A 21,916-nucleotide genomic window follows, 5' to 3' on the forward strand; every position below is an offset into this window, starting at 1 on the left:
CAAAATGTAACTCTGTTGACAAAATGACACATACTTGCATCATATGCAAACACTTACAGAGCAGGAGGAACACACTAGTCTACTTTATATAAAACACTGCAGTCTTTGATTTCCATTGTTCATTCAGAAGGCATATTTTCAGGAGACACATTTGCAAACAACCAAAAAAGCAAATAGACCTACTCAATATTGTACATTGCAGTACCATGAATTCAGATAAAGCAAAAAAAACCAAAACAAAAAAAACCCCATAATACAGTAATAGAAAAAACACTATACTGTAAACAAAAAATCATGACAATTGTGCATACGTGGGCTCATGGATCCCGCCGTCTGTTGGGGTCTGGCCACAGGACCTCATCAACATCGCAAGCAATGTCTTCTCCCGCTGGGCACCGGGGAAAATATCCTCTTCCATGTCAAAACCATCATGGATTGCTGTCACCTGAATGTCGCCGCAGGCCTGTTCCATTGCCTGCAGAAGAGGCATGCAGGCATGTAGTTGGCGGTCATATACACGCCATCTCCAAGCCGAAAAAAATTCCTCTATAGGGTTTAAAAATGGTGAGTAAGGGGGCAAGCATACCACTTCAAGTTGACTTTGGTTGGAGAACCAGGCCTGGACCAGAGCAGCCCGATGGAAACTGACATTATCCCATATCACCACAAACCTGGGCTGATCTGGTCTGTTCTGTACAACTATATCATGGAGAGCATCTAGAAATGTGAGTATGTGTTGGCTATTGTATGGACCTAGTATTGCATGATGGTGCAGAAGCCCTCGAAGGCATATGGCGGCACATAATGTGATGTTTCCCCCGCGCTGCCCTGGGACGTGCACAATTGCCCTTTGGCCAATTACATTACGACCCCGTCGTCTTGTTTTGCTCAGGTCGAATCCAGCTTCATCAATGAAAATGTATTCATGAGGCTGTGCAGCTCCATCCATGGTCAAGATTCTCTGAAAAAAAGGGGAACATATCACTGTACTACAGTGCTACACATACAGCACCCTCACCCCATCACACAGGTACCTGTGTAGCTCTCAGAATGGATCCATGTGGTACTGATATGGTACATATTCAGCTGCTACTGGACTTCACCAATACTCTATTGTAAATGTAAGGGACAGTTACACGTACCCGTACATATTCAGCTCGAAGTCCTTTGACCCTGTCACTGTTCCTCTCGAATGGGACTCTGTAGAGCTGCTTCATGGTGATGCTGTGTTTACCCAAGATGCGTCTGATGGTGGTGATGCTCACATGGTCTATGTTGCTGAACACTCGCCTGTCTGCAAGTATTTTCCGTCGTAGCTGGTGGAGACGGATGGCATTGTCTGCCCTCACTAGGTCCACAACAGCAAGTTCCTGCCGTTGTGTGAACAGGCGTTGGCGTCCTCCCCCAGAAGGTCTTCGAGTCATTCTAGAGAAATACAACCACATATTGTCATCGGTTTGCTTATTTTTCTTACAGTACTTTACTGTATATACTGTATCATCCACTGTACAACACTGTACTTCAATATAAGTAATCATGGTATGTTTCACAGAAACTACCACTTTGGCTGCAAAAGGAGCATTAGCACCCTGCAATACCCTGTACACTTGATATGGTGATATACTGTAGAACAGTACTATAAAACCATCTGAGTAGAGTAGAAGGCAGTGAGATGAAGACAGACCTGTTTTCTAGTCGGAATTTTCTTATTACAGATGCCACTGTGAAGCGGCTTAGATGTGGGTGGACTCTCTGCCCAGCTTCCCTCATAGTCAGGCCGTGGTTGATGACATGGTCCACCAAAGTTGCTCTTATATCATCAGAAATATGGGTCCGTGCATGGCCTCTTTGACCTCCTCCTCCTCTTCCTCTTGCTCTCCCTCCATCCATGCTTGCAAAGTTCTTGAATTGGCTAAACTGAGGGCTTTTTGTGGTTGGCTAATTGGTGTTCAGTTTTGCAAGTAAGTGCCTTCAGGTGTATATTTGAGTGGTTGCAATTACCCGATGTGTTTTGTATTTTGGATACATGTGTTTTCCAAATGGCACCCTGAAATTTCATTTTTGAACGAAGTGTCTTATGTATGAAATAGAGTGTAGTATGCAGGACCATGTGTGTTGCATAAAGGAGTAAGTGTGTTGCATAATTGCAACCAGAGTGAAAAGCAGCACTTTTGTTTAAGGTATGGGTACATGTGTTTGAGGTATGGTAACAAAAGCTTCAAGTTGTGTTACTTTAGTCTAAGCATGGGTTTATAGTGTTCAAGCAACGAGCAAAAACTGTAAAATTTTACAAACTTATCAAATTATTTGATCCAGTGTAAACAAACTATATGTGTGAAAATGCCCTAAAAGAAGGAAACAAGTGCATTTTGGAGATATTTTCTGGCTGCACAAATGCACAAAACAACCTTAGTCAACCCTCAAAATGCTCTTAAAAGATAAGAGGTTTTGGGTGTGTGTGTGTGTGTGTGTGTGTGTGTGTGTGTGTGTGTGTGTGTGTGTGTGTGTGTGTGTGTGTGTGTGTGTGGACAAATGAGCAATGCTTCTTGTTTTGTGACACAAAGCTTCTACACACTCAAATTTCAGTTAGATGGTTATTTTGAGGGTTTGGCTAGTCATTGGGGGGATTGGTAGTTTGTATGTTTGGGCTGTTTGTGCCACAGTATTGTGTCCCAGTGGTCCCAAGATGGAGCCTTATTACATTCTCCAGAAAGAGATTTTAGCTGTAGAGCAAGGCATAAGTGTTTAGAGAGGATTTAAAAATGTGCGACATGATGGCTGAACTGAAAGACCAGATTCAAATGTAAACATTTAATATCAAAAGCTTGCATTGCTAAATTACACTTTCAATCTGGCATAATGACATGACTTTATAATCTCAAATCGCCTCCTAAAAATAACATCACTGCCAGATTTTCTGCTGTCAGTATTCAGCCATGGCAACAGTTTAGGCAGGACTGCTGATGATCTGTGCCTCCTACACAGTGTCCTTGGTTAATTCTTTTTTTTTTAGATCAGGCACAAAGTACCTAAAATTGTTTCAGTTTATGAAGCATCAGTATCTTTTCTGCCAGTCTGAAAGTGATTAATTCTTAACCTTGGGGCAGACGCCATATAAATCATATGTTTGCTGTAAATGGATTTACACACACACACACGCGCACACACACACACACACACACATACACACACACACACACACACACACACACACACACACACACACACAAACACACACAAACACACACACAGATAGATAGATAGATAGATAGATAGATAGATAGATAGATAGATAGATAGATAGATAGATAGATAGATAGATAGATAGATAGATAGATAGATAGATAGATGCATATGGTGTAAGGATAATAGCTGATAGTTGGACACTAACTTGGAGACACTAGATTGTTTTCCTCTATTATTCTTTGTGAATAAATGAATTCAGGGCAGTTGCACAAACACAGAAACATGTGCACAAAAGAAAAATGCACAAAAAAAATCATGTTTCGATTTTCGACACACAGTATATGCACTTTGAAGGCACAAACTATCCACATACATACTTGTACATCCAAAATGGTAGGTATTTGAGAAAGCAATGTTTGCACTTGTGCTACACAGATGCAGACACCCACATACAGTCTTCAGAGACTCTCAATGATTCCACTTTGACATTTACAGAAATGTTTTTCCATCCTGCTGTTACTGATCAATAGCAGCAGTAACTGTCTCCCTTGGTCTGTCAAGCGTGGTCAATATGGTGAGTGATCAAAACAAATTGTAATTACTTCATTGTAATTAAGGCCACCGTAAGACTTGGTACAGCCCGTCAGAAGTACACTGGGTGACATTTTAATTGCAGTGTAGCTCACATCACAATTCTCCTCTTGGTCCCACTCTGAAACATTTTGAAGTTGCTGCAATGTGTGTATTTCTTTTTTATTATTATTTTACAGTTTTTTACAGTCGCTAACAAGCGCCTACCCATACTTCAGATACTTTTTCTAAACTCTTAACACAGACCCACACCTACAAAACACAATTGGCCAAATGGATAATATCCTTCCCAAAAATACACTTTGTTAAATATATACTAACTCCTCATTTCAAAATTAGAACACATCTTTCTCTGCACACACTAACTGTACAAAAACACTATAAATCTGACTCAAAATGAAATTAGTCTGTCAAAGAATAACACTTGTTTTCACTTCACAAGGTACATGCAGTCAATCAAAGTACACCAGGTTTCAAAATACTGGCTATTATTGACATTACAAAAACTGCATAGACTTTTATGTTTCAGTGTCACAGGTATTTGCATGCGAAACATGCAATCCACCATATTGACACCAGAAATGTCTTGGTTGGTAACTGTATGTCCACATGTACAGTAATGTTCACATTCAAAAGCATTCCAGTAAAAAGCAAACAAGTTTTTGTTTCTTTACTGTTTACCACAGGAGGTACAGTAGAAACACGGTATGATAGGACAGAGAAAGTTTTACAGTATTGCTTACAGTGAACAAAATATCCATGAAACACACAAGAGCATTCTGAACAAAAAAACAACAGCAAAAAGCCAAGATAAAAAGGGGGGGAGGGGGGCTAAAATAAGGCAAAAAAGTTGCATCTAATCTCTGCGATCTTCAGGGTTAGGCCACATGTTTTCATCAACATCACATCTGATGTCAGCCAAGTCGATGCACCTGGGATAAAACCGCCTGGTATGTCGGATCCACCCTTGGCAATCGTCAACTGTGATGTCCCTGGAGCCAGCATCCATGGCTTCAAGGAGGGACATCTGGTCATGTGGCTGATGGTCATAAACCTTCCACCGCCATGCAGAAAAGAACTCCTCTATGGGGTTGAGGAAAGGTGAATAGGGTGGAAGGAAGAGACTCACCAGTCTTGGGTGGACTTCAAACCTGGTGGAGATCATTGAGAAAGGCAAGCAAGCGCTCTGTATTATAGGGTCCAACCTGACATTTGTGAAGGAGTAATCCTGCATTTGCAATTGCTGCACACATGGTAATGTTTGCCCCTCTCTGTCCTGGCACATCAACTGTGGCCCTTTTTCCAATTACATTCCGTCCACGTCGACGCCTTTTGGCCAGATTGAATCCTGCCTCATCGATGTATATGAATTCATGAGGGGCCTGGTTGGCCTCCAATTCCATAACTCTCTGAAACAAAGTTTATGTAAGTCATGTTATTACTGTATACCATACTGTACTGTAACCTAGTATTGTGTAGGTTACCTACTTGCAAAGTGCAAAGCTTATAGAACTGGACATTGGATTGAATATACACTATACCTGGACATATTGTCGTCGTAGCTCCTTGACCCTCTCACTGTTCCTCTCAAAGGGAACAGTGTAGAGCTGCTTCATCCGCACTCTGTGTTTGGACAATGTCCGCGTAATGGTTGTGAGGCTGATTCTATCGATATTGTCAAATATCTCATGGTCCGCCACAATTCTAGTTTGAATTTCACGCAGTTTTATTGCATTATTTGCAGTAACCATTTCTACAATGGCAAGCTCCTGATCATTACTGAGGAGCTTTCCTCTTCCCCCAGAGGGTGGAAGACGTTGCATTCTTTAGAAAGACAAAAAATTCAACATATGCATTACTGTATGACCATATTGACATGTCAAGTGAGAATAGAAACAATCCATGTAAAATGCAATACTTACCTGTTGGTTTGTTGAAAGATGCGTATAATGGAGGCAACCGTTGACCGCCTCAAATTGGGCTGCACTCTTTCACCAGCCTCTCTTAGTGAAAGACCATGGTTGATTACATGGTCAATGATAGTGGCACGAATTTCATCACTGACTACTGTTCTTGCAGCCCTTGGAATGCCACCACCACGCATTCTTACACCTCTACCTTGCCCTCTCCTTGGGCCTGCTCTTCTCCCTGGGCCCCTTGCTCTTACTCTTCCTCGACCAGACATTACAGTGTTTGTCTTTTTTTTGTTTCCAAAAACATCACTCCTCAAGGTCTTGCCTTATGAACCCCACTGAGTCTAAGCCAGAATGGAAGAAGGTGTGGTTGGCCCAATTTACCCAACATAAATCAGCTGTGTGTCAATTATTCAATTGTTTGTTTGTTTACAGCTGAGATATATTTTTGATATTGATATTGTTTTTGTACTGATATCATTGCAGGGGCAGAGGTTTTTATACTGTATCTACGGTTTGGAATATTGTTTTTGCTATTGTGGGATGTTGTGTGTTAACATTCGTAGATACTACAAAAACAGTCCATAGTTTTGTTGGGAGGTATAACTTGTCTGTTAAGAAAATGTAAGCATTGTGGAAATGTGTTCACTGACTGCATATTGGGTGAACACGACATGAAATGTGTGAATGGTATGGCCACAACAGACCGATCCTGTGCTAATTGTGTTTAGAGTTTTGCAAATGTGACAACTGTTTGGACAAACGCTTGTTAGCGACTGTAAAAAACTGTATTGTGTGCTTACCGTGTGTCTGCTTGATACCACATGGGCCAGCAGCAGCGGCAGCATCCTGTGAGCTGATTCTCTCTGTGAACACAATGCAGTCTCAGACAGAGTTATGCAGTAGTGAAAAACAGCAGCATCCACTTAAAGTCTGACCTGTTACCTATGCATCCTCTCAGTATGCGTGGCAAAGGGAAGTAGAACATGCGGTGCTTTTTAATGGATAGCCCAGATCAAAAACATGCCCCGCTGAGTAAATGAAATGTCTAGCTTATTTTTTGGTGTGGCGAAATAATGAGTATGGGATCCTGAAGCTTGTACAGAACCTCCTGTTGTTTCTTGGAAGTTCAGCTCATGCTGGACTGGAATAAAGGAGGTGGAACTTAAGCAGGTTTTTTTGTTCATGGCTCGCAATAATCAAAGCTGGTACAATAATCCATAAATATGAGCGCAACCAATTTATGACAGACTGATATTATAGGCCAATATTAGCAGTATCAGTATTATTAAAAGGTAAAGAAGAGACAGGAGAACCAAAAAAAAACTATTTATGTTTTTTAGGTCTGAGGAAATATCAATCAATCAAGGCTTTATTTTCCACGTGCAGGTTGCCCTGCAGTGAAATAGGACACAGTCTTCCAGCCAACCCAGGTGGCCTTGCATGGAATGGGAAGGAACAGACTAAACACAGTCGTTATCAGGGTGTTTTTGTTCGGCTCCAGCCTTGCGACCGCAGCTGGCGCCGAAAGGGTATCCGCATGAAGTGATGGTGCTTTTTACTTTAGTGCGAACAGCTCATATGAATTTCAAAGCTGTTCTAACAGTCCAACACTGGTCTCTCAATCTCCCGTTTGAGAGCCGCGAGCTTCGCCATACCTGCGCTCTGTGATGTTGTCATTCTTGTGCTCAAAGAGCCGATTCTGAGAACTCACGACAGTGTGCCTCCCCAAGATGTCATCCAATTTGCGCTCAGAAATGTTATTCCGAGCGAGCCCTTCCGAGATGTAATCCAGTCTGCACTCAGAGATCTTATTCGAGTATTCAGGGCAGCCGTCAGCCTTTCCAAGATCTTATCCGTGCTGCACTCAATGAGCCCATTTTGAGAAACTCACGCCTCTTCCCATCATTTCAATCCCATCGTTTTTGCTATAGCTTTTTGAAAATCTGATCTTAGAGTTAATCAGTCAAGCTTTTATATATCATTTCATTTTATTTTCAAAACTATGAGTTGCTTGATTCAGCCTCAAAGAGAAACCAGTATGTCTGCAGACTCCAGTCTCACCGGCCTGACAATGAAGTCATCCAAAAGGTAAAACAAGATGGAAAGAAGATGCATGTAATTGTCATTTAGCTGGAAACCCTACTGTGAGAATGATGTGGCTCTGTGTGCTTTGGCACCGCAAATAAACTGCCCCATATTGTTTAGTCCACAGTAACTTCCACAGCAGCGCATGCAAACCAAATGAACAAGCCAAATACAGCAGAGTTTGTTTAGGCTGAAGAGGTCATGTGTGAAAGCAGCATCTCACCTCTGTCAGCTGTCATGGTTGCTTTCACAAGAGCCTTTGTGTTGCATTTGTTCATTTAGTCCTCTGTTTTTCTTTGATTATTCTTATCTAATTCAATATGCATATGCCTCTTTTGGTGCAAAAATTGAACTAATCTCAGCAGTTTACATATATTTGTATATCGAAGCATGTTTGACTGTTTTCTCTTCATGCACTGTGGACAGAATGTCTCCGGGCACTTTGGCTAGTCATGTGTGTCAGTTTATAGTCAGATCCAGATTTGTAGGCCCCCTGCTACCTTTCTACTGTGGTTTCTCTGGCATGGCTGACAGAACAATTTCTTGTACAAGAATACAAGAGTTTATTATTACCGGTGGTGTTGTTTTAGACTCTTGTTCTAAAACTTTTCTTTACTTTTTTTGTATCAAACTCAAAAGCAGCCATCATAGCTGTATTTCTGCTGCACCATGAAATGGCAAAGCACCTTCAGCAGGGATCTATGGAGGAGTGATGGCAGTGACCAGGAGCCTCTAGGCTTGGAACAGTATTACTGTTACATTGCTACCATGTAGTCAATCTGGCTTCTCCCTGAACAACTACTCTGCTCCGCAGGCCAGTCATTTTCTGAGCTGGGTTGTGTCGATATTGACCTCCCACAGGTACACGACTCTCCTTTCATCATTCCCTCTCTCCGCCCTAAAGGAGTAAAAAATAAGCACACCTCCTTTACTGTCTAGATTCATAACCCTTCCACTGTCAGTCAGAACTTATGGTAAGTGAGTTTGTTTGTGCATGTGTGTGTGTCTGTCTGGATGTAACTCATAAGAGTGAAAGACTACCAAAAATTAGGCTGTTACCTCTTTTAAGGTTGAAATAAATCATGAAATTGCAAACATGCAAAGTCCTGCACACTTTGCTTTGTTTCTAATGTTTTTTGGAGAGTTTATAAAGTTTATATTAAGCCTAATATATCACTTTAACATACTTTTGTGTATTGCAGGTACATTCTGAATGCATCTCATGTATAATTTATAGGGAAAGAAAATACTCTAATTCTTTCTCTCACAGACTAGAAGCAGGACTTAATAGGAGGCCAGGACAAGACTGGCATAACAAAAACACAAAATATGATATACATGCATTACAGAAAAGCCTAAATGCCTGAGGTCTAAAGCTCTTTGGTTTTCCAAAATCTGGGCACTTTGTAAAATAAATCACTCTGCTTGTTGTTATGCAATGGTTTTGATAGATAGCATGTATGGGACTGAGTCATTGCACCTAGTGACTTTTTGTCTTCTTTCTTGTGCCAAGACTTGCCCTTTAAGGCATCCCATCTGCAACTACACAGATCAAATTTTATCTATATTTGGATACTTTCCATAAATGCAAAGCACTTCATGTAAATTTTATATTTCTCTAATCTCTAATAATGTTGGAAGCGTACACGACACATTTGCACACTGCAGATTTTGCACAGAGGAATGCAAGTCTGTAGATTCAATCTGCCAACAAACTGCTGATTGTTCAACATGGATATTGTGTATTCTCGTTCTGTCATAGTCCCGGTGCAATATCTTTTGTTTTAGTAGCTTGTTCCATTGCTCCCAGTACATCATTATTGCTCAATTGCGCAATAACATCTGTGTATCACAACAGTAATTATTACATTTCATTACATCATTTTAGAGTAATCAAACACGCCATAATCAACGGCTCATCAGCGTGTAATTGTACATCGCTATTCAAAATATCACCGTCATGTAATTATCAGCGAGCGTCGTGAAATTACTTTCCCGGCACTTTGTTGTTTTGCGAACGCCCCGACTGTCATTGTAATGGTAAAAGCAGAGACGCTAACCTTGGTGGTACATTTATCTCAATGACCTATTTGTCAGTGATGGAGATGATAACATCTGTGATACATGATACACAAATGGTTCCTTTGATAGACAATCACTCACAGGCGGCGTAATATCTCATCGTGCTCCCACCGCTGCTGTTTCCGAAAATAAAATAAATACAAGGATAATTAATGCCCAATTTCTGTGCCCTTGAAATTAAGTTCATAATGCCTTTTGTGATAAGAGCATAGTGAAATAAGCATGAAAGGCTCTCTGAGGGGAACCATGGCCCCAAAAAGACTCGTTAGCAGTGATACAGTGTTAAAAAAGAAAGTCGCCAAAGGGAGAGGGGGAGTCGAAAAAGTTCCCAAAGATATTAAGCTTTCTTGGAGAAGTGCAGTTTCCACTTTTTAGTCAGTAAGCCCAGATGTCAGATAGCAAGAAATTTTAATATGCATGAAGGTGACGAAACTTAATTTCAGAAAGTCATTTTTTAAATGATAGAAAGATAAACTGATATTTACATGAACAAAATGCAATTTTCTTCCTTAGTTGTCTCCTATCGTCCTATTAATTCTGACAGCTTATCAGTTTCCTCTGTCAACCACTGGCACATGAATCATTCACTCTTTATCACTGAAAAAACTAAATAGAAAAATAATGCTTTGATAGGCAAATACAGTATAAACTACACAACAAAAATGTAAAAAGGGTGCTGTAACCAAATATTAGTTGTCACCTAATGGATGTTTCAACAATAGCCCTCAAAGCTGTATTAAAAGCTCCAATTTGACCAGCTAAGTGAATGAGTGAGAAATTAAGGGTTCTATAGATTGATAGAAGCTATAATGCCCATCCTCCATTGCGTGTTTGATCTCCTCTAATTTTAGAAAACCCATTTAGCCATTTAGCCATAGTTATGCTTTGTACACTGAATGAGCTAGTAAAAGTTTCAGATTCTCTATTTTAATCAGAAATTAAAAAAAAACAAAAAAACCAAGCTGCATTATGGTTTTGCTCCATCATGTACCGGCATTACAGCTTCTGTGCACCTTGGTGAAGTCTGTGCTAAAACTGGAGGAACACAAGTCTTCCAAAAGTCATTCCACCATTTAGATGACGGTGGAGGTGAGCCCTGTATTGGCATGTACACCCAAAATCTCAGAGTACATCAAAGTTTTTGATTATTATTAAGGTGATTTTATTATCATCCTACTAATCCTGAGTATTAGTTATTGTGCAACTTGAGTTCTACTCACTTAGTACGATTCTGCTTTTTGATTTTAATCTCATTTTTCTAATAGTGAGTTTGATTTCTTCTGTTGGTGTTATCTCAGATTTCTGTTTTTTAATTCATGGGTTCTCTAGTAACGAGTTTGTTTTGCAGTCCTTTTTGGCTAATGTTTTCATTGTTATTCTAGTATGCTGCATTTTAGATTTCTGCGTATTAGTTCTGGTTCCCGTCTTGCATATAGAGCACTCAAAGCACTTTCTGCTACAAATGTCATCAGTGAGTCATACGCACATTCATACAATGCTTTCATCTAACATTTGCAAACACTCATTCTTCAATATGTGTGTGTGTGTGTGTGTGTGTGTGTGTGTGTGTGTGTGTGTGTGTGTGTGTATCTTGCCCAAGAATACTTTAATGCTAGAGTGGAGGAGCTTGGGATCGATCCACTGACTTTTTGATTGGTACTCTACCATCCGAACCACAGCTGTGGTCCCTCGGGTCTGTCACGTTAATGTAAGTCTTCTTCTACCTATGTTTACTTGTGTGTTCTCTGAGGTGTTTTCTATGATAGATGGCTTCTATAGTGTCTTGCTTTGAGTTCAACTTCCTTTAGAATCTTTAGAATGAATTAGAGCCGAAACTGCGAGCCAGGCCTTCTCGTCCAACATTGAGGTCTGACCTCACAAATGCACTCTCGAAAAATTGTCAAAAATTCCCATAAACACACTCTGAAACCTTGTGGGAAGCTTTACCAGAAGAGCTGAAGCTGTTATAGCTGCAAAGAGTGGGATGATATCATATTAGATCCTATGGATTAAGAACAGAGTGTTACTCAAGTTCATATGTGTATATTTTGGTTTTTGTGTTAAAGTTTGGACTTTGTCAACATGAATTACAGCTTTTTTTGCTGATAAATCTGCTTACAGTGTACAATCCACACACTACTGTGATAGACCATGTAGGCAATAGCTGATTGATATTCATCAAATGATTCAGTGACCAGCATTCTATGGATGTAACCCTGGAAGAACTGTGTCATTGTAGGATAAAGGAGACACATCGATCAAACTGCAGCAATATTGGGAGTCAGCAGGTAATGATCTGGTTTTAGAGAGGGGTAAAGTCCACATTTGGAGTTTTGAAGTAATTTATTCCCACTTGGGCCTTTAGTTTGCTTTGTCTTCACTGTTTGATTTGCACCAACTTTTACTTTGCTGCATGTTTCGGCATTGCTTGGTCAGGCTTAGTAATCAATTGTGGTATGGGCAAAATATGTATTAAATAAAGAACACTAATCAACCTTTTTTTAAAGGCATTGCAAATTATACTCTATTTATATCCTTTTTTTCAAAGCCAGTATTTGATAGCCTGGGAATAAAAATAGGATGTTAATGGAAAATTGTATTTAGTAGTCAGTATAATCTTTTAGTGATATAAGTTTGCATATGGTAGAATACTGCATGTAGTTATTTGTATTAGGAAATATTCAACCATGTATACTTAGAGGCATATAATTAATTGTGTGTGATCTTTAACAGGCTGCAAAGGCTTGGTGTGTATTCCACAGTAGAATGCATCCTGGGAGCACAAGAGAGGTCATACCTTCTCTTATTGTTTTACGGCAGGATTAACGTAGCCATGTCTGTTTTAGTTTAAGTGCTTCTTTACATATAGATGAACTGCTGGACTTCCTCACCATGTTATTTAGGGTGAGGGGGAGACTACCCTTTCCTGACCAAGGATGTACCTTTTGTGCTTTTATGACCCTTTGATCAGCAGGACACACACACACACACACACACACACACACACACACACACACACCACTGAAGTATAAATAAAGACCAGCGCAAAGCTCAGCGCGAGTCTCTGAGACTGCCCTTGCTAGCAAGAACTCTGTGTGTTTCTCTTCTCTGAGTCTTTACTGAAGAAGTGTTTTAGAATATTTTCCCTAACATAGGAGCATCATCTTTCATCTCTGTGGGGATCAAGCATTGAAGTTTCTTCTGTAATTTGTCAAAAAAAAAAGTGCAACTAAAAGCCATGGGTAAATTATCTACGCTATTTTTTTTTTCTTTTTTTGGAAGCTGAACACAAATAAAAATTCAACATCTTAACCAAGAACACTTAAGTGAGGTAAAAAGCTGCAGATAGCCATTGCAGCTCATTTTGGTTTAAGGGTACAACTGAGTGCTCTTTCTGGCCCAATTTATCTAGAAGTACTGGGTCTATCAGCAGGTGACAGAAATGTGAGATTTCATCTGTCCTCTATAGCTGCCTAAGGGAGGTTATTCCATCCAAAATTAAAGGCTAAATAGGGGGGAAATGACAGCCAATTCTGCTGGGAATCTAGGTTGTATTTCATGGACAAAGGCCAACTCTCGACCGCATATATATTATACATTTCAAACCAGCTCTACACCTTTGACCTGGTTGCACTCACAGACAACTCCTGCATTGGTGCCTTTTTCCCTTGTGCCATCATTCCCTCATGTGACTCTATTATTACACTTCATTCTTTCTCCCGAGTCTAACCATGTCAGCGCCCTTACCTGAGCTTTAATCCTAAAGCTTTGCTATTCCCCCTTATCCTGCTTCTTTCTTCTGTCTCAGTACTTTGTACCTTGCGTGTTGTGCCACCTCTTTGTGGCTTTTAATGAAAGTGTATATTTTTAAAAAAAAAAGCAACTCTGCAAAAAAAGTTGGTGATAATAATGCCAGTCTCTGTATCCTCTCATATCCACTTATTTCTCCCTGTACTCCCCACAAACCCTCGTTTTAGTCTTTTCACCTTTCGCTCTTAGCCATCCCTAGCTTTGACCTCCTTTCTCACCCACAAAGCTGCCATTGACTCCTCCTTTCTCCCTCTCTCTCTTTTAGTCTCAGAACCTCTTTTTATAGGTCTTTGGAGCTGCAGCATGTTAGCAGTGGGAGCTGCTCTGATTCCATCTTCCAAATAAATGACTGTGAGGAGATAAAGAGAAGGGAAAGGCAGAACGATTGTGTGGGAGGAGAGGGGGCTCTCGTTCCTCTGAGATAAGCAGGAACACACTGAGCGTGTTTGAGTGTTGTGTGACTGTTTGTGTGTGTGTGTGTGTGTGTGTAAGGAAAAGAGGCAGTAGAGAGAGGAAGCTCCTGAGGGCACCACAACATGTCACCTTATCAGCCACCAACACTCAAGCATCAGTGAAGACCACCCCTTACTGCTTCTTCTTGAGCTCCCTTTTGGGCCCTTGCTCAAACAGCCAAAGGTAGTCATGTGTGGAATCATATCGCCATCAACCTGTGAACTCTCTGATATAACAAGGAAGCGTACTGCTTTCAGGTATTGCGAAATGCTTGTTATGGAGCAGTGTTTTTACTTTAAAGATGATTACAAGTCTAACTACAAAAAAAAAAATCACACTGATTTTCTCTAACAAAGCTCTTAGAAAAACCAGAGCTGCGCTGCATGGGTCAGCAGCTTTGTTGAATTTTGGATAATTTTGTGATGAATGACTGCTGTAATTGCCTTTTCTTCCAAGAGAATTAGGCTTGCTTTTATAAAGGAAGCTTAATGTGAATAATGTATCTCTATTCATCAGAGAGTGTGATGTAGCCATCACTCATGCAAGCTCTTTCCAACTCTGCAAAGTTCCTTCCTTGCTTTGCCAAAGCATTTTAGTAATTAGAACCAGCAGATGCCATTTTTGGCACAACTAGTCAGCTTGTCAGAGCTGAACAGATCTCACACACTTCCTTTCACCCGTTCCCATTGCCTTACTATCTGATGTCGGTGCTTTTTCTCCCCCCCTCCACGGTCTGGTACTATGACAAATTGGGATCGGAAGATGAATGCTAAATGTTTTGTTTTTCCTCTGTGTTTTCAGTCTCTACCTATCACCTTGGAGATGTAGGTTCCCTTTTGTCATTGTCTCCCAGTCAAGCAAATATTCAGCAGCAAGTGCAGTGAGTCAAAAAAAAACCCCAAAAAACAGGTAAGACAAAGACAAAATTTGCAAGGCTTGTTACCTTTCAATTGTTTTAATTAGTCAGAGAGGCAGAGATGAATCATTTCTAAATGTTTGTAGAAATCTGTTCATGTTGTCATGCTTCAGAACTATTCCATTAAATTTCCCACCACCCTCTTGAACACAAATCAGGACCCTCCAACACCAGGCAGAAAATGTTCCCTCTAAGCCAGGAGGGAAAGCAAAGGAACACACAGGTGTAAAGAAAGCTCTTAAAATATGTGGTTATCCCAATCGGGCTTTCATAAAATCAGCAGAGATGCACAGAAAAGAAGGTCAGACACCAACTAAGGAGAAACAGAATGACAAACAATATCAAACAATATCAAACAATATCGTCATCCTTTATGTAGCAGGTTTATCAGAGAAACTCAGGAGAATCTTTTCCAAGCACAGCATCCCAGTGCACTTCAAACCCAGCCATACACTCAGACAGAAACTGGTTCATCCCAAACACAAACTAAACAATGTAGTATATCATGTGCAATGCAGTGAGGAATGCTCAGACCTCTACATTGGAGAAACTAAACATCCAATTCATAAACACATGGTACAACATAGAAGAGCCACCTCAATGGGACAAGACTCAACTGTACACCTGCATCTAAAGGTCAAAGGTCACTCTTTCGAAGATGTCAATGTTCACAGAGAGACAGATGGTTTGAAAGAGGAGTGAAAGAAGCCATCTATGTCCACTGTGAACGACCATCCTTGAACAGAAGCAGTGGCTTACGACACAAACTGTCTGTCACCTGTAATCCAGTTTTGAGATCCCTTCCCACCCACTTACATCTTCAGTCAGTTGATCTCAGTAGGTCACATGATGGGGTGAGCCAAAGTCTTACAATAGTTTCACTCGAAACCTCTGCTGATTATGATCCGCACCCTTTTTCACACCTTGGCTCTTGTAATGAGGCAAATGATCAATAGTGGGCCGAACCCTCTTAAGGGGCAGCTCCCACTAGGGCTTAAAATCTGGGACTCTCCACCATTTGGTCTTAGAACTGAAGAAGCTTCTTGGAGAGATGAAAAATCTTCAAGACACTTAAAGAAGTCAAGACGCTTTTCTATCCTTCCAAGTTCCTTAGATTACCATAACCTGGATGACCTAGACTCTACACAGACATTCCATGAAATACAGCAAATACATTATAATACAATACAGAAATGCAGAAAATACAGCAGCGTCCTATTCCTAGGTTTATTGCAAATAAATATTACTTTACAAATGCATTAAAGTGTTTGACAATGTCTTCCATTTTCTTTGAGGTGTGTAAATGAATCTATAGTCAACAATATGAAGATGTGCTGCAATATTAAACTTTGTGCTAACAATAACAATAACAATAACAACAATTATAACAATAATTGTGAACTCTTCTGTATACCAGTAAAAAGTATTCTATAGTCAAAAGGCAGGCTATCTTTCTAAAAGGCATAACATATCAGCAATTACCCCACCCACAGCAGCAAATCTGCAACAGAGTGCCTAAAAAAAGAAAGAAAAATCAAGGTGTTTCAAAGGTCCATTCAAAATCCAGACCTCAACCTGATTGAAATGACAGCAAAGCTCAATGAGCTGTTGTCATGTTTAACCAGAAACTGCACCCAAGGACCAGACTCAGACCAGTGATAAAGGATTTATTGAACAATAATAAGGTTTGCTGAAGAGGTAATAGATGTCAACAAAGAGCAGGAGAGTGACTTGAGAAAGGATTATCTCTGCTGGAGTGAGACTAGAGAGAAGAGACAAGTCAGCAATGGCCAAGGATGAGCAGGTTAGTTTCTGGTAGTTATACGACTAAAGTGTGAAACCTTACTTGGGGTTTTCTCAAACAGAAGTTGTGGAGAGGCTGTTGGTAGTCAGGCTAGATTCCTTTGGACTCTCATGAAAATTGATGGAGTGGGCAGGCAGGTGAGTAATGTGAGAATCCAAAGAGGGTCTACTTTCTTTTAACCCGGAGTTCCAATACAGAGAATGAAACTGATGTTTTGCACATGGACTTTAAACCCAAACTGTTTGCATTTATACTTTTAAATATGAGATTAAAAAAAAACAAAAAATGTCATTGTCATAAAGTCACTATAAACAAAACTATTTATACTGTAAATATAGTACAGATTACTTAATATTCAACTGATGTTGGTACTTTAGCAATAAGACATGAGTACAAATAACTTTTTCCCACTTGACTGTCCTCTTGCTTTCTTTTCTTTTTTTCTTTTGACAATTTATGAGTTTATACACAGTTTCAAGCACGTAATGGTCTGACCCAACAGATGTGGATCTGGACAGAAAATGAGCATAATTTGATGAAATTTTGCATTTTATCCCACACAGTATGCCACAAATAGGGCATAAGGCAACCCACACAGCCTCTCAAGCCCTAACTTCCCAAAGACTATTGTGCTTGAATATTCAGATCTTCTAAATCCTGCTTCGACAACTTCTGTCACGTGTTACCTGTCACTTTACTCAATGATGACATAATAAACATCCTAAAACGCACAAATATTGTCTGACTTCATTATGACTTTGTGAAATAGACTGCAAAGCACATGAACCAAAAAAACATTTATTAAACCCTAGTCAAATATATACAGCTGCAGACTTAATGGGTTATTGCAATGATTCATTAATGATTTATTAGGTTTTATAAATGCATGTGATTTACTATGCCCAGCTAATGGCTTTTCATAAAGTATGAATCAAATGACCCCTGATGACTTAATAATCTTCATAAATGAAGACAGATGGCTTATTATTTATAAAGACATCGCTGAGCATTTACAACAGATTTTTCAAAACCTGGCAAATTGGCTTTACACCTAACCTTTTACTTGACCTATAAATGATCACAGAATCATGTATTTACTATGAACAAAGACATTTTTAACAATTTATGAAAAATGTATGAAGGATGTCCTATTAAAAAGTGATACTGAGATCAAAAAAACTACAAATGAACCTGAGTACTTTTTAAATTTGTGCTTTTTTTCCCCATAGACTCAATTGTTCATTCATGATCGGACCTCCTCAGCTACTTAGACTCTAGACAAAATGAGCAATCACTGTCAATGGCGTGCATTAGACTTCCATAATGGCCAGGCTAAAACCAAGTCAATGCGAAAAATGTGCAACAGTTTCATGAATATCAACTATTGTGCTGTCTACATGTATCCTTAGCCATCCTAACAGTGTCTGATATCTCTCTTTGTTGTTAGCAACTTACCTTGATGTAATCTCTCCAGCAGGTGCAGCGAAGCAGTGACCTTTATGTGACTTTTCTTTATGCAAACCCACACACCATCTTGTCTGTCCCCATGGAGCTAGTAGAAGAGCTCTGCATGCCATTTAACCGTTTTATCTCTTTGCTTGATATTGTATGTAGGATTCATAAGCAGAATGTATATGCTGATAGGGGCAAAATGTAAAGTCAAACCGTACTGTGTGAGGAAGATCATTAGTCCAAAATTGTAAAACTGTGGCTTACTAATAGTAATTGAATGCACAAACTTCCCTTTTGTATCAAAGAAGAGGCAAAAAGTCTTTCATAATCCATCATTAAAGTTTACAGCCAAGTCCTAAAATATAATGAGAACACATTCAAATTATGATTTTCTTTCTTTTCTGTGTGTGTGTGCTTGTTTGTTTGTTTTTTAATATAAATCAAATCATCTTTCAGTAAAATGAAAAAAAGAAAGAAAACATTAATTATAATTAATCCTTTAAAACTGCCACTGTATGAATTTGTTTATTTTTATGTTCTTCTACAGCTCATCATTCTCCTCTGTGTTTGGTTGTTCATTAGTCAGAGAAAGGCCAATTATCTCCAACAGGCTCACTGCAGAGTGACCCAAGAGAATGAGTGGGGAGTGTTAACAATTATCCAACCCCCAGCACAAGATTTTGATCCATTTACTGCAAAGTATTTGGGAGCAAGCACATCTACTGCGCACTCTGAGACTCTCTAAGGAGACCGAAATCTCTCTTCCTCATTTTTGGATTGCAAACCTGTCTTCCTGTTGGATGATAAGATGAATTTCGAGGGGGAAAGATTGGTTTTTAGGACCAAAAAGTGGGGGAAAATATGCCTGGATGATTTTTTTTAACCTTGGCCACCTCGTGCTTGCTCACTTGTCACTGCTTTAGTGCCTGTGAAGCAGCATGGAAGTGTTCTATCACCATGAGTTTGAGAGGTCTCAAAAAAGATTAAAAGCAGCACAAGTCAGCAGGAAGAGACGTGAGGTGCAAATAGCGTGAACCGAGAAGAGCGCTGCTGTGTTTTTCTGAAGCTCTTTCCTTTAATTATTTCCAGGCTATTATTTTGAGAAGGCATGTTGTATGCACCAATGGGTATCTGTATTTGCTCATTTGAACATGTGATAATCACATAAGCGTTCATTAGAGAACCCCACTTACTTAAACTGAGAGCGTATTCAGTAAAAGCTGCAACCCTGATTAATTAAAGCACAAAGGAAACAATCAGCTGGGTATCAATCTAGCAATGGTGTGGTGAGTGTATGTGTGCACGCATTGAGATTTTTCAGCAGGAAGAGTGATGGCATTAATATATGCAATAATTGGGGTGGAGGAGGGTCAGTGTTGTACTCTTAATGAGCCTCCCGGTTCTCACAAGGTGCCCCCTGTGAATATGTAACCAACTTTAAGGTATAAAGGTGAATTACAGCGCAATAATTACTTGGGCTCGTAATAAGACCCTGGCCAGAATCAGAAGACACCAAATTCGTATGGAGCCAAAGTATTGAGCAGCAATAATGACCTGGACACAATGTTAACTTTTGAGTAGCCACTCTTGTATTGTTACAAAGTATAACAGGTATTTGTCCAATTTGTACAGATAAAGTATAAAATAAAATAAATAGTGTGCACACTCAACAAAATAAAAGTACTCGTTGGGGCCCTTTAAGAATTTAGAGTTAAGCTGGCGATAGCCAACTTCAAAGGTCCTTGTGAATGTAACTGGAATGTATGAGTGTGTGGTGTGTATCTTCTTTGGGGTAGATCGTCCTCAAAGTGGTTGGCTCGCCATCTATCACAACCAGAATATCGTCCTGGTCCTTGGACTTTTCCGTCCTCTCCAAAAAACCTGACCTATAATCCAGGTCATAAAATGTACATTCTAATCAGTCTGTTTCAGATGCATTGTTTAAGGTTAAAATACAAAATCAAAATATTGCATCACCTCATATTCATTGCATCAACATCTTAAATCTTATCAAATCTCACAGTTCTGTTGTACAACATTCAATTTTCAAGCATATCAATTATGAGAACTAAACATCTAAGTTGCTCAAATATTTCTCTATTCATGTAAACATTAATTAAACAATACTTATGGTAAGTAACCATTGACACTCAAAATACAATACACCATAACAAATTCAGAACTATGTGCAAATAAGCAACAAAATATACATATGAATTCAGTTCAGAGGCATTAAAGCAGTGTGCTTAATTTCTCCACGCTATAGGCCTATTCGTGAGAGAGAAATGCACTAAAAATTACCCTCTAGATTACTTTAAACTCACAGTGAACTGACAAAAATTAGCTTTATAGCAGCTAAGAACATGTTGCTCACCGTTGCTCTGTTTCACAAAAGCCCAACACACACTGGCGTTGGAATTGCAGCAGCTCTCCGGATGAAAGGTGAGTGGTTAGCCTGTGAGACACCGAGCTAGCATTAGCATGATCGCGACGGTAAGTCTCTACAAGTTTTTTCCATCAGAATAACACTCGTCTTACCGACGTTGCCTCTCTCCTTTATCCAGCCACTCGACTCCGGACTTCCAGCAGGTAAGTACGCTGGCTTTCCTTCCTCTCAATCCTGAGTTTTCCTCTCTTTTGTCCGTGGATTTCTCAGTTTGAGTAGTAGATGCCTCCACTCCTCTTGCTGAGATGAGAAAAACCCGGGAGCATCATGCACCTTCACCTCACTTCCTGGCTGACAGGGTCAATGCGGCCTGGGTAGGCTCTGATTGGTTGCTGAGCTAGGTGCCCTCACGTGGGGTGAACTGAGAGGTGCATTCAATGGTCATAGGAAATACGACGCTTGTTGATGTGGACAGTTAATATAAAGAGAATAAGTATGATATTTTTCATCTGGGCTACACCCTCCCCTCCTGAACTCATGCACGTCCCTGTGCATGGTAGACAGTTAAATGATGATTATTTGACGGGTCAAGGAAGAGGGCGAAGCAGGCTCTTCACCATCACTGATGACATCGGCCCAAGCTGAAGACAGTCCTTGCAAGAATGATTTTGCTGCAGTGATCAGAGGATTGCCTAGCTCCGTATAGTCAAGCCGTCGTGGCGGACGACGGTTTCTCTCAGATCTCCTTACAGAATCATTTGTATCCATGTTTTCCCTTGTATCCACTGGGACTATCTCCTCCACTCTCTCCTCAGAATTCGCACCTCTGGTGCCAGCCTCCTGAAATGGAAGTTGCCTTTCTTGGACGTCTGGGTCATCAACAGGTGAGTCAGTTTCAGTTAAGGTTATTTCATCCACTTGTTCGGTTGGTGTGACTCCATTGGTAGATAAGTACTCAGTATCATCTGTAGTACTGTTAGGCATATCAGGTATGTTGCCAAAATCAGATTGGCTGTCAAAAACAGGTGGGTTGTCAATATCAGGAACATTTACAGGACTCTCACTCACTGTGTGGACAGGGGAACTCAACCAAACAGGAATGAGCAAATCATCTTCTTCGTCTGAGGAGTTCTCTTCCTCTAGCGCTGGATTTGCACGGGTTCTTGGCCTGCGTGACACTGGCTTCTGTACATGCTCACTGCTTTCCTCCACAGGTAGGTAGCCACATGGTAGCA

The 21,916-nt window shown here is 40.1% G+C and overlaps 1 pseudogene; it reads left to right on the forward strand.

Moving 5' to 3' along the window:
- The first annotated feature begins 15,324 nt into the window (after positions 1–15,324).
- On the forward strand, positions 15,325–15,995 carry LOC147312358 (uncharacterized; annotated as a pseudogene).
- The last annotated feature ends 5,921 nt before the right edge of the window (positions 15,996–21,916 follow it).

This window comes from Aulonocara sp. 'chitande type north' Nkhata Bay, linkage group LG15, assembly GCF_057382095.1.
Source record: "Aulonocara sp. 'chitande type north' Nkhata Bay isolate Kocher_YH1m ecotype deep benthic linkage group LG15, A_spYH_male_GT1.1, whole genome shotgun sequence".
Lineage (NCBI taxonomy): Eukaryota > Metazoa > Chordata > Actinopteri > Cichliformes > Cichlidae > Aulonocara > Aulonocara sp. 'chitande type north' Nkhata Bay.